This window comes from Diorhabda carinulata, chromosome 12, assembly GCF_026250575.1.
Source record: "Diorhabda carinulata isolate Delta chromosome 12, icDioCari1.1, whole genome shotgun sequence".
NCBI classification, from domain to species: Eukaryota; Metazoa; Arthropoda; class Insecta; order Coleoptera; family Chrysomelidae; genus Diorhabda; species Diorhabda carinulata.
Window position 1 is genome coordinate 9,337,490 of NC_079471.1, and position 10,947 is coordinate 9,348,436.

Below are 10,947 nucleotides of genomic sequence, written 5' to 3' on the forward strand. Positions count from 1 at the left end.
GTATATGAATGCAGATCGAGACTACAAAGGAACTATTTTAACATTTCTCGTAACGTTGGTTTATGCTTCTGAAAATTATTAGGTTACGTTGGTTTAGTTTAGGTGAAGTTAGGTTAGATTAGTTTAGGTGAGGTTAGGTTACGTTACGTTACGTCAAGTTAGTTAGGTTAAGGTTTATCTTTAGTAAATTGAAGCTGCGATGAATTGTCTCCAATTAATTGGCGAGCCATATAATGCTGTACAATGAATTCTCGTAGATTTGAATATTGATATCAAGTGTGAGAAAAATATGAAAGAATATGTCAGGCAACTGATGTGTTGAACTAGATGACGGAATTAGTATATATAAATTTTAAATGAAATGTGATACATATGTAAGTATTTTTTATAGTTAAATTTTTTATTCAACTTTGATATTCAATCCTGTTGTTAATTTCATATTTTTGAAATTGAAGGTAATTCAGTCCCTAAATAATCGATGAAGAGACACACAGTTTATATCGATTATTCAAACTGTCGTTATGTTAAAAATCTACATGCATTTTGATATTTCATGACATCCTTTATAATATGAATATTTAGACAATATCACAAGGGCATTGTTGGTATCAGAATGCAGTTCAAATGATGAAAACGTAATTCCAAGTAGCTTATTTTCACTCTTTAACCTAATTTCCTGTTTTTAATCTAATTATGAATTCAATATTTGGAATAAAACAAAATTACCTCATACGAAATAAATTAATTAAAGGTTAAATTGATTTCGATACCATCATGAAGGTAAGCCATATTACCTTTAAAAATTTCCGGACCTTAGAGAATAGGATGTAATCTCAAAAGAAATTGAACTTAACGATACACTGCTAAAACAGTCACCACTTAAATCACTACCGTGGGAAAAAATAAGAATAGCGAAGTTCTTTGATTCAATATTTTCCAACAGACTTAGTTATTTCCTGATGTATATAACGCTGTTATCGTATTATGCAATTTTTTAACTAAACAAAACCAAGTGAAAGTAGAATCGATTTATCTACCTTGATTTCTGTTTAGAGTTGCATAAATCGACGTAGAATTCAGCTGGTAAACTAGTAACGAACTCGCGAAACGCACAGCGAACTACCTCAATAAGATTCACTTTTCAACTAAATTAAATCGCGATGTCTTGGATTGTCGTGGACAAGTCCGTGCGTGTGGGGGGATTTTGGGGAGTTGGTAATAATAATATGTTTTTAGAATGATCTCCTATATTTAAATTTCTTATGAAAATAAGAATTTTATTGTCCAATGACTGAAAAATAAAAGTAATGAAATTGAAATTTCCAACATATTTAGTCACAAAATTACAAAAAAATTAATAGGTTTTTTTTAATACAGAATACATTGATATTTAAGGGAATTAACAATCGAAATTTGGAGTTCAGAATAAAGAAAGTAGACAGTGATATGAGTTTGGTTGAAAATCTTCAGTAACAAATAATTTTGCTTATAATCCTAACCAGTTAGGTTGTGGCACGAGTACGATTTCCGTGGCGCCTGGATTTGAATATGCCATTTTATAAATCAACCCAAAATAAGTCGAAAATTACGAATAAAATTTTTCGATATCTGACTTCGTTTTGGAGATATCGATACTTGAAATGGAAAAATTTATTTTTATTTAATATTTGTATATATCAACCTAACCTAACCTAACCTAACCTAATCTAACCTAACCTAACTTAACCTAACCTAACCTAACCTTCTCGTGGTGCACTTTGAGTGCAAAAAGTTCAAAAATCGTAAATTTTTTACAGCCAAAATTGTCTAAAAAAATTTTCTTCACGTGAGGATTATTTTAGTTTTATTTTATTATTATATATTTTTTTTTATAAATAATGAAGACAACCCACAATTCTTTATGAAAAACATCAAATTATTCATATATTTATCGTATGTTGAGTTATATTCATCACAGAGTAATGAAAGTTATCAAAAGCGGCTAATTTTGCAATAAAAATCTGTTTTTTTTTCAATATAATTTTGGATTATCAGAGTAAATAATATGAAAATTGAATAAAAAATCTTTTGTTTATTGAATTACAAGATTCATATTGAATTTGAAGTGATAAAACATCCATTTGAAACGCAGTATTGAACCCCATCTGTTCAATAAAGCGAATTTTGAACTAACGTTTGATTATAACTTTAAGTATCGATATCTCGAAAACTAAGCGAGATATCAAAAAATTTCATTCAATATCGAGTGAATTTTTTAATCTGGACTACGAACAAAACGAAAGAATCATATCATTCTAGATTTCAAGACGTCGCAAGCGTCTTCGGCCAAACTTACTTTAGTCCTTCTCTACAGTATAAAAGAAAAACGTCTTGCTCATTCGTCTAAAAATAATTTATCATGTTTTCCATTTATTACCACCAAAAAATGAACCAACAGTGTTTCTAGTTAAGTTATGAGTTATGGTGTTCTTATTTTTTCTGATTTTGAATAGTTTGTTGGAGAAATAACCTTTAATCTATTTTGATGAACAATATATTTTTCTAGCAGGTAACTAACGGTAAATCCATAGTTAGAACAACGAATTCACGATATTTATTTTTATCCACGTGTGTTTTCATTCAATTTCAGTTACATTCCCTCTTTTGTGTGCGAAACAAATATTACATAGATCTTTTTTGTGAAAGGTTATGCTTTTTTTATTATCCTATAAAATATAGTTCAGTTAACGGTTTTACATCCATTAAAAAATTCATTGACCTAAACTCTGTAAAAATCTTGTGAAACTTTGATAAATATCTTCAAGTTACTTGTAGAATTTCTTCTACAATGAAATCCAGTTTGTGATTGTTTGAAAAATTCAGTTAAATTATTCCACATTAAACCTTTTGTTGACCTCACTTCGTAAATCAATATTATTTGTGAAAGTCCCTGAAATTTGGCTTGAACGGTTTTATATGCAATGTCCAAGATACTAATAACATTTTGCTGCAACTTTGAAGCCTACCCTACCCGTTGTTCAACAGTTTTCTACATACATAGGATTGTATAAAACTTTTTAATCAACTTAATTCATGGTTTGTTCGTTGTTTATACTTAATCGTGAATCCTCATCAAACGTCGAGGATGTTAAACATCTAGACAAATTGCAAATGGATTTCATTTTTCGATTTTACGAAATTGTGTTTGAATATTTGTCTATATCCTCAATTTCTTAGTTTTCTGTGCATTTCATTAGGTAGGTTTCTTTTTTAAGGAAACTCTAGTTCCGGTATTTTGGTGTTACTTTCATGACTGTCAGGTTCACTCTTCATTGACAATTTGTGATATCATCTTTCTGTGGTATGCCAAATCATAAGACTGTATTAACATGAAAGAATATCGGATGAGTCAGTAAAATATAATCTGATTCAGATCATAAATCATTTGAAAAAATCGTTATGAAGCGGTAGCATTCTTTTTCTGCCAAGTTGTTACAATATTCATCATAATTTGGAATATATATTTCACAATATTCGCTTCTTCTAGTGATATGAGATTTGTTATTCAAGTTTTGAGATAGACGAATAAATATTCTCTATCAAGATCAATACACTTTTACATGCGTTTATACAAATTGTCAAAGCATTTTCTCCAGTCCGATTGAGGTCCTCCAAAACATAGAATTTGAACTCATCATCCGCTTCTTCGGGTGTAGGAAAACCTTAACCTCGCAATTTGTTTTTGATCTGCGGGAATAAGAAGAAATCATTGGGTGTCAAACAAGGACTGTACGGCGGACGATCCATCAATTCGATGTTTTGACTGATCAAAAATGATTTTGTTTGAACTGATTTGCAAGTGCTCGCATTGTCGTGGTGGAGAATGATTCGACTTCTGCGATTGGTTTTCCTGATTTTTTCGTCCATTTCTGGCAAAAATGCTGGTGAATAATTCAGACATGACCGTTCTAAGCTGCTCTAATGGAACGGTGGTGACATGTCCAGTTATTTCAAAAAACCAGACGACCATTTGCTTCGAAGTGCTCCGTGTTCTCATCTTGGAAGACCCCTACTGTCCGTTGTTACTTAGTTTCGGGTTCATATGCATAGATCCATGATTCGTCGACTGTCACGATCTGCTAAACCTCTTTTGAAGCACTGCGATTGAATATTTTCAGCATTTCTTTGTACGAATCGACACGAGCTTTATTTTGAACTATTATCAGATGTTTTCTAGCACAACAGCTGATTTTGAACCACCATCACGAAGTTCATCCTGTAGCGAAATTCGCCCATGATTGAATTCGGAAACCAGTGAAACATGGTGGTTTAAGATGGTGTTTAATCACCAAAAGTCCAGGCGAATTGATGGGTACAGTGCTGTTGGTTTCATTCACGTTGAGAGTCGTAGAAAATCATAGCATAAACATGTTGCCGACTTAATTCCAATTTTTGACCCAGATTAATGTTCTCAGATAAAATAAATCAAATAGCATTTGTATGATAACACGATCTGAGTACGTTTACCATCAAACATGTCAAATTGTTCCATTGTTTTTTATCTGGATTGCAGTGGTTGCGGAAAATAAGATAAATATCAGTTTTTTTGTTAAAAAACTTATATAAGATATCAATTTTTCCTGAAAAAATATTTGGAAAATCATCAGCATTTTCATCATAGTTTTTTATTATAAAATCATATCTTTTTTAACTCTTTACATCAAATTTGATTATGTGTTTTTTTTTCTACTGCTATTACGTAACAATGACAAAATTTTCTTTCCTCTAAGATGAAAAATAATACTTTTCTCATAGTTCCCTTTTAAAGGTATCATAGACAATATTCAACAGCCAGGGTGAATTTCCCTACCTAGAATAATAATAGGAAATTATAGGAAACCAAATTATTTGGAAAATGAAAATTCACCAAACTGAGTAATGTACGATGTTTACCGATGTTACACATCAGGTTGATAAACAGTCTAAGACTTGAAAATTTCCAATTATTATTTTAATCCAACATATATGTACCAAAAACCACCCACTGATTCACAATAATAGATAATGCTCTCTTATTAGTAGTTGGTCGTTTCTGAAACTGCATTTTTTGAATGCATTAACATTTTCTAGAGATATGATGTTTTATAATACGATTTAAAAAGGTTGGTGAAAACAAGTTTTGCTGCGATATTAACATTCTTATATAATTGCCAAATGAAATTATGGGTGATGGAGACTATATATGATAAGATGTGAGTATTTGAGGCATCTTGAGTCGTGAAATGCGAAAATTTTCTCATATTTTTCATTGTTTCAATCTTCCACCTCGATATGTCGATTTATAACATCGATTAATGAATCTTTTATCTAGTGAACAGTTATTCAAGAATTATCGCACAATTGATTGGTACTTCTCTTCTTAAAGGTACGAAAACCTCCGTAGTCCGTAGTCGTTGAGGGTTATATTTAGAGAATATGATGAGTGCGGAAGCTAGTTGAAGTTCAATTCATTAAATTTGAGTATTGTTTTGTTGAACAAGAGTTCGTTACTTTGTTATTTATTTTTTCAGTTGGTTCAATACTGTACACTAATAGTACATAGTAGATGATCCACATAGTATGTTTATATCAAAATACCGAAGCCATAACCTTGTCAGTAGATTGTTCCATTTTTGATCTACGTCTTTCTTTGGGACACCTGTTATCATTCGGACGTGGAGTAGTGAATCCACGTTTAAACTATAGTCACATATCGACGTAAAAAATTATTTAAATCTTGTCTAAATAACGCTCATCAATTCGTAGTTGTGTTTGTTAGAACGTGAGTATTTGAAAGATTCTTCCTTATTCTCAAATATTCCTGTAAGATGGCACATTAACCTAGTAAACCATTAAATAATGGTTGATTTTTATAGAAAAAAGTCACTGTAATATTTTTCAAACCAATCATTTAACTAGACTTTTTTCCAGAATGCTTAATCAACGTACTGAATTATAATTTTTTCATTGCTTGAAAAACTAGGTCGCTGCTCAATTTCAATAATAAGAAACATTAAAACGCATAGAATAAGTTCACAATTTGATAGCTGTCGAGCGCAAAATAGAACTTCAGAGGAAAAATATAAAACAATTATTTATCTATGTGTTAAGTAGTTCCAGGAAGATGTTTAAGCCTGAAAAGCATGTTTTGTTTCGACATGTTTTGATGTAGGTTCAGGTCGATTTTTGTATGGAATTAAAAGGCAATGATAATGAGATTATTTTGGTTACTAAAATATTGAAGGACATTCACAAATGTTGAATAGATTTTATGAATATACTATTTTCATTTCTTAAATATCAAAATTTTCATAAATCGAATAAGCTATTGTATAAAGTAACTTTGTGCCCTTTTACGTTACCAGAAAAACGCCTAAAAAGTTATTTAAAGCCGTTTATACCGATAAAAATTGCTTTCGAATAGAATAGAGTACTTTGAAAGTAATTTTCATAATACATCACTTTCAAGATGATTTATCAGGCTATGTTTCACTTAAAATCCATAATACCCACAACTCTGACTGTGGAAATTCCTATCGCACTTAAATAAGAGATAGTGTTGTAGGGAAAAGTTAAAGGTGAACCCTATATCTTTAACACTGTAGGCTTAAAAAAAGGCTAGTGAATACATGCAGTTTGGAATAATTATTTCTCCATCGATTGGGCTAAAATTTGGTTAAAAATTGAAGGATTTCTTTCTTTGTGTTTGAATTGCTTCCAAGTTTTGATGACTCCTATCCATCAATATTTTATGGTCGAAATGTGTTACAATATTTGTGTATGTGGTATGCACCCTTAAAAATCCGATAGGGATTAAAGGTCTGTAGTCTTGAAACATGTGAAGTTAATTGTTAACATACATTGTCTATTCTGCTATTCAATACAGTTTTGACTCAAGTTCACCATTCTATAAAACTAGAAATACTGAAATAATTGCTAGAAAATCAAGTATTTCTTAATAGGATTTTGAAATAAAAACATGTTATTTCTAAATTAAATACAACTACCCTATGTCAATTAGATTTGACTACGTCTTATGCTATAGTTAAGGTGTGGATCAGCTGGACGGTCACGATAATGATGATGTCGTCGTAGGTCAAGTTCTTTGTTCTCTTCTCTTCTCGTAAGTATATATCGTAAAAATAAATACCAAATGTGAATAGATCTTGGACGAGAACAAGTCCACTGCATTAATTTCAATTTAAAATACTGGATAAACCTAACGGCATACTGTAATTTTTATTTTTACCTTCATCGAATACTTTTAACGTGGGAACGTAGTCAGCGATCAGTTTTAAATTACTTGATTATTACTGATTCAATATATAAATTGAAAGTTGCAACATAGTTTCTTCATTTTTAGTACATACACTGCTGCTCAATAGAATAGTTCCTCAACTTTATCACTATTCAAAATAAATTTAGGAAAATAATGAAGTATTTAGTTACATTGAACTATTAAAAGGTGTGATCAAAGCTAAACTTGTTCTGTGTTTTCTTTTCTTTTGGAAATATGTTCTTGATTCAATGGAATAGAAACAATGTAATTGAACATTAAAAAAATCAACAACAAAATTCATTTAGATATTTGAAGACTTCTTATATTGTTCTATTAGAGATGTAACAATGCATATTTCCTTCTCTATTCGTTATTAATTCAAAAGTACGATATGGGAAGAGATGTACAGATTCTACATTCTACAAAATAGTTATTTATTTATGCAACAAGTGCAAAAAGTAAGAGTTTATTGCACGGCCATTAGGCCGAGTTTGACAACGTCGAGTACATTAAACACTTACTTTTTGCACCAGTTGCATATTTTTCCTACGTTCCTGAAAAACAGTATGTTTTTAAGGTGTAGGAAAGTAAAAAGCGTAATTTAAGAGCAAAAATATTTAATTAAAACCATCCGTTAATATTAAGAAAGTTGGAAACTAGTAATTAGGAACAATTTAACTCAAAAACTATTTGTACCATTAATATTAAAAGTTAATGTACAATTTCTGCAATTTTCAATACTAATATTTTCCCATAGTAGATACCTCACTTACCATTTACAATAAACACGAATCCCCTAGCGTCCTTGTAGAGAAAGCATTCTTGGAAATTCTGCATAAAAAATCCTTCGACCTAATTCTCTATACGAAGCTGAATCCGGTGTGGGTTGCGCAGTCACTACAAACCGCTTACCCTCGACGTGTAGTGTTTACACTGGTGAACTATACAGCATTCTTAAAGCTTTCAAATATATTTCTCCTCCCCATAAACATATCTCCATATGTACTGACTTATTTTCATCCATACAGTCAATTACAACCAATAGTCCAAGACATTCATAACATCTACCAAACTCTCATTGCTCTTGACAGTCTCTCTCATCTGGCTTCCATCGCTGGAATTGCTGGAAACGGATGTGCCGATCGCCATGCCAAAGAAGCCATAAAGAATCATCCTGAAATCCCAGTTCAGCTGGCCAATGATCTGAAGATTAACTTCAAACATCTTATTAAAAAATCTTGGCGTGATGCATAACATCCACCCATCTACTTCTCACATTTCCCTAAACTTTCTAAATAGAGAAGCTTCGACAATAAGAAGACTTCGCAGCAACCACACAAAACTTACTCACGGCTATTTGATGTCGACAGGAAGTCGTCCAGTCTGCCAAAGTTGTCAAGTTCCTGTGTTTGTTAAGCACATCCTCACCGACTGCAGAGAATACTCTATCGCATACCAGCAGTTTGATATGAAAACCAACCTTTAGGAGACACTGGAAATGAGGAAAATCGTGGAGTTTCTTAAAACCACCAAGCTGTATAAGAAAATATAAATAATTCACGTATTGTAATAGATTTTGTAACAGTCCTGTATTTAACTATTGATTGTTTTTGTGTGCCAATGACCAGTGCTGTCGAGGCTTCTTCAACCTCACCTGTAATGACAAAATTTCGTTCCTTGTAATTTTTTGCATGTGGCACTTTTACAATAAATATTGAACCTACTTCTTCTATGTCTTCAATGTTAAATTTTTGGAGCTCATCTCTACGACATGTTCCTATTGCAGCGACCTAAAACAAGTAATTTCAAAATGTCTTACAAAAGCTAAACAATAATTACTGACTTACTATTTTAATCAAATACTGGGAATTCGGAGCTTTTTGTAGAAATTGAAACAAATGTCACCACTATTAAATATTTTTAACTTTTTTTGGCCGAAATCTTGCAGACTCCGTTTCATAAATGCCATTAATTTTTTGTAATTTTTAATATCAATATTTTCTTTTGTAGAAAGGCCAGCTTTCACCATTGAGTACTCAGACCAAAGTAATGAGGGTTTGATATCTTTCGATCTTTTTGAAAAATATGCATGAAGCACTTTTTATGTGAGATTCACAACTTTTTTATCTAAGCACTACTCTTCAAAATGATTATAACGAATTTCATATAGTTTTTTGATTTACTAGTTGTATTTACTATTTCACTAACTTTTGGTGGGGTCCCAGCAAATTCTTCTTCATCACTCATCTAGTTTTCCAATAAAATTTTTTCACTTTGTTTAATTGTCAAAATGAATTTTTGACTGATATTTCTAGAACTGCATTATCCAAACCTGTGATTTTCGGTTTAGAAGTATTGTTAACATTTTGAACAAAGAAATGGGAGCTAGTTCACTGGTATCATATTATCATAATATTAAATTCTTTCTCGCACCAATATACTACCATCACAGCTATGCAGAGGACTTAGGTAACGTTCTTCTTTTCATATACTGTGGAAATATTAATGTAAAGTTTTTAGTATTCATTTACACTCTTTCTATTCGTGTTGTGAATTAATAAACACTGTCTCTTGCGTTCTTAATATATTTACACATTATACAATATACTTAACTTATAATAATTTACTTTACGCTTCTTCGGGTGCGGACGTCCAGTTGTGCGAAGTCGTCAGTTTCTTCAAGAGGTATCGTCTGTAGTATATCTAAGGCGTCTCCTCGCAGTGCAATGGTCAAGTTCACTGCTTTTTCTTTATCTGATCAATTATTGAGTCTAGCGGCTGCCTCAAACTGTTTAACGTAATTGGATCCAAGACGTTTTATTGTCGAACTTGTCTCGTGTGAAACTGCCGATCTCTTTTGTTTTGACTGGTGCTTGTATATTGCATGGGTCTTTATGTTCGATCTTCTTCTCTTCTATTGGAGTGTCTTTTGTTCTTAAATCTGCCAGCTTTTTCTCCAACTCCTTGATTTTCTCGTTCATCTGATTTTTCATCGTTGTCATCTCATTGTCGATATCTAATTTTAGAGACGACATTTTGTTTTCGACAACAATGATAATGTTGGTTTTCAATGATAAAATTTCGGCAGAAATGTTGCTCTTCATGGTCGAAACCCTCTCGTCGATATAAGCCGTAATATCGTTCCTCATAGTTGAAATATCTTCCTTCAAGGTGGAAATCTTCTCGTCAATATTCACAGAAATTGAAATGTCGTCCTTCATGGAATTAATCTTCTCGTCCATATTGATCGAATTATCATTCTTCAGATTCGAAATTGACGAGATTAAAGTGGAAGTCTTTGAATAGATAAGTTCCTGAGCCTGAGCCACTTTGAGTCTTTCTACTAATTAGTTATTCTTATCGGACGTTTCCAGCTCGAAATTATCCATTTTAGCCTTCAGTTCTGTCACTTTCAGGTCACCAAGTCTTTTCAATATGTTTATGTCACTATTTATTCACTATACCCCACACCTGACACCAATGTAACGTTTTTCATATTTATTTACATTCTTTCTATTCGTGGGGTGAATTAATAAGCACTGCCTCTTACGTTTTCAATTTATTTACACACTACACAATACACTTATCTTATAATAATTCACTTATAATTATCACGTAAACAATTACTTTTACTGATTCGTTGTTTTCAC

General features: G+C 31.7%; 1 protein-coding gene across 1 annotated transcript in view; it reads right to left on the minus strand.

Moving 5' to 3' along the window:
- Positions 1–885, minus strand: part of LOC130900126 (brain tumor protein) — a 433,383-nt gene extending 432,498 nt beyond the window's left edge. The window contains exon 1 of the mRNA XM_057810514.1: positions 795–885. The gene's annotated coding sequence lies outside the window, so the exon portion shown is untranslated. The remainder of the gene's footprint in view (positions 1–794) is intronic.
- Positions 886–10,947: the final 10,062 nt, after the last annotated feature.